At 38.7% G+C, this 3,563-nt stretch overlaps 1 long non-coding RNA gene across 1 annotated transcript in view; it reads right to left on the bottom strand.

Annotated features, from left to right (window-relative positions):
- LOC139720988 (uncharacterized) overlaps positions 1-1,621 on the bottom strand; it is a 2,406-nt gene extending 785 nt beyond the window's left edge. Inside the window, exon 1 of the long non-coding RNA XR_011710198.1 lies at positions 1,503-1,621. This is a non-coding gene — a long non-coding RNA (uncharacterized lncRNA). The remainder of the gene's footprint in view (positions 1-1,502) is intronic.
- Positions 1,622-3,563: the final 1,942 nt, after the last annotated feature.

The following is a 3,563-nucleotide window of genomic DNA, read 5'->3' as shown; positions in this document are numbered from 1 at the left end:
TGTATTACTTTAAAATAAGATACACTATTAAAAGGAAAAACAAAACAAAAACAAACAAAAAACAGGGGAAAAAATAGGTGCAGTGCACTCCTGTTCTAACGAACATGGTGTAACAAAATTCTGGTTACAATAAAAGGCCCCCTAATTATGTGCTCTTTGTTTTTTATTGTTTATTTATTCAGTTATAACGAAATTTTTATATAACTAAAGAAAACTGCCCATCCCAGGGATTTCGTTTATATTATCTAACGGGAGTCGACTGTATAACTGCAGAATATCCCACGATCCTGACACACTGACAGCTTGCATAAGTTGTCCACATGTACACTGTACCTCAAACAGGATATTAGATTAGTCGTGTGCATCTGTAAGTTTATCGTTGTAGGTTTAATGTATGTGTAGGGTTACAAAATATGGTGAAGTGCCTTTTGCTAAAAAAAAACAAAAACAAAACATGGGTGGACTTGACCGACATGTACATGTAGTCCAACTTTCAAGACTGTAACAAAAAAGTAGACCTATTACATAATCATAAATGATGATCAATTTCACATTCACAGAGTATATTCTGCACAATTTTTGCGAAGAGTCAAAATTGTTATTGTAGTGAGGATAGGGGTTATTGAAGTAATATAGTCTAGATCTATACACCATACCCATTTTAATGTAGGCTGCTCCTGATTCAGTGCAGAGTGGTTAACCATCACAAAATCAGAAATAGGACAAACAAATGTGCTATCAAAATTTTCACCCTTCTTTGACTTCGTATTTGTTCTCTCACTTTTGTTTTGTTTGGGCAGATAGTCTAGAAGTCTATGCATATCATGGCATGGGCAAACAACATAACACCAATTAACAGTCAACTTCTTTAAAAAAAAAAAAAAATCAAATGAGATCTACATCATTATTAATTATACTTACGGGTACAGGATCACTTTACATCCATTCCATCTGTCCATAAAGTTTACGTGATGGTATTGGTATTACAACAGGCATGGTTACACAGATTTTCTAAATTCCCTGTCAGATTTCATTTAGAAACATTTGCGCATGATACATGTAGCAGAACAGAACACGTCGTTCATATCACTGCAAATGTTGTTGTTGTTGTTGTTTTGGTTTTAATGGCGTGTATCACTCAAGATTGAGTATTTACGCCAAAATGCGTCAGAATTCTAGCCTCTACGCTAGGCATTTTCTTCTGTAGAACCAGTACGGCAGCAGTTCTACGTGATCTGATGATTCGCAGTTTTGGTGCGGTGAGAGAGAGGCGGCGTGCAAGAGGCCATTGAGGAGTGGTCACATACTACAATTTGTATGTATGGGACTGAAGATTTGCTCTCGTCGCTACAACGGACAGTTTACGCACACAAAGCTCAGGGCCATATTTCGTTGCACTGCAGTGGTACTAGCAAAAGTAAGTCAAACAATCCCCTCTGTAGCACAATGCGAGATAAACAATTCTGCATTATCTGTTACAAAACGTACAAAATTTAACTTACGTTTTTTGCCAAATATACTGGACATCTTCGTTCGTACTTCGTTCGTTTGTCACTGGTTTGTTGTCACTGGACTGTCATGTCATGTGACGTCCTAACAGCTGACCGTCGCGTCGTACGCAGCTCTTGCAGCACGATCGTGGCCCTTCTCTGAGCTTCCAACTAAAAATCGTGACTGATGACATGGCTTTATGATCATCTGAACAAATACTAGTAGTCAGCAAAGGATCACTTAGCTTGGGGGATACAGTCTCTCCACCAGCCCGCAGTAACGTTTGCCTTTATACTTTGGAAAATCTGACCAAATTTCATCGATATTGAGATATTGACTCGGCTATGAGATATAGCTTTCAACTTGGAAACTCTTCTTACTCCAGAAAAAATTTGCTCTTCCGTAAGTCCCCTTACGGAAACGACGTGGATATCTACTATGCGCCGAGTTGCGCAATTATTGTCCACTTGATTGGCGACACAATCAGTTCAACAATAAGCCTTACTAAAATATCCCAAGACGACGGAAACCCCGGATGCGTACCATTATTGGGAGATTCCGGCATTAGCCCATGCATCATTATACCGATTATAGCTTATGGTGCCCATTCTATAGGCCTAAAGAAAAGGCAATGATATTGAAAGTTGCTATAATTTATTTGCAGTTACCTTCACGATAATAGTGTGATTGGTTCATGTATGACTAACTCCTACAGAAACTACAACTATTTAGTTGTAATAGCTTTATTAACTTATGATGGCACTCGATAAAACTACTCTCAGGGAAATTATCCTGAGGCTCCAGACAACTCCTTCTACAGGCCTACACACCACCCCACGCGGGAGCATTAGATGTACATGTAATTCGTTATTCCGAAGGTTCATTATTCTGGAACACACATAATTCAGTCCCTATACTGTTCAGTAATCTGCCGTGAAATAGGGTTCGTTGGTCCATAAGGTTCGTTTATCCGAAAATGAAACGGGATCGTTTTTCCGGAGGTTCTTTGAGTCCGAAACTCACAAATTCCCTGTGCATATAGGCCTAGGCCTAGGTCCTATACCTAGGCTGATCTCTATGGAAATAAATGTTTGTTAATCCAAAAATGAAATAGGGTTCGTTAATCCGAATATTTTTGGAATTGTTCCGAAGGTTCTTTACTCAGAAAATGAAATAATTAAGGTTCGTTATTCCGAAGGCTCGTTAATCCGAAAACGGTAAAGAAAGCGTGTACAAATGAATCTTCGGAATTACGAACCTTATTTCATTTTCGGACTAAAGAACCTTCGGAAAAACGAACTGCGTACCCCACCCCCCCCCCCCCCAAACACACACACACACACACACACACACACACACACACACACACACACACACACACACACACATCCAACACAATATCACTCCACATGTAATCGCCCCAACCCACACCTACAACGTCACCACCACCATCACCATCACCATCATTTCTAGATTGGTATACTTATCGCGTGGCTGTTTCCAGCCTAATCTTCTAAATCCGTTCTTGAAAACGTTTTTCCTTGTTTTTCGACAGATCAAAATTTTGCTCTTGCCCTATTCCCATTTCGGCCAATCAGTCCAATATCAAAGGTTTTTGTGAGATAGAAATGGGATGTGTTTACCCATATATATATAGGTTTGGCATCATATCGGAGTCAATTAAAATACGGTTGTGAATTATAACAGTAAGTTGTTGCCAAATTTAATGTTATGAGTCTATAATTATCATTCCTGACTCTCACATCCTGTCTCAATCAAATGTATTTCGAAAAAAAAAATTAAACGTCGCTCTTTGTAAAAGTTGACTTATAATGAGAAGAGACATTTTAAACAAACAGAACGGCAAAAGCTTATTCAAAATTCAAGAGAATTTAAGAAGTTGGGAAATTTGGAGTTTTATGAATCTAAGCTTCGCCCCTCCGAAATAGTGAAGTTGTCAAATTGCGAATGCTATAGTTTGGGTAGGCCTTATTGGTGATAGTTTATTTGCGTCCTCTTTACATGGAAACAGAAGTTATGCCTTAGGGCTGTCAACATTATGATCCGAAGAC

The sequence above is a fragment of the Diadema antillarum genome, unplaced genomic scaffold, assembly GCF_040938485.1.
Source record: "Diadema antillarum isolate AM-2024a unplaced genomic scaffold, OU_Dant_1.0 scf00000136, whole genome shotgun sequence".
Lineage (NCBI taxonomy): Eukaryota > Metazoa > Echinodermata > Echinoidea > Diadematoida > Diadematidae > Diadema > Diadema antillarum.
The sequence above is the reverse complement of the archived record's forward strand: the minus strand, read 5'-3'. Positions and strand labels throughout refer to the sequence as shown.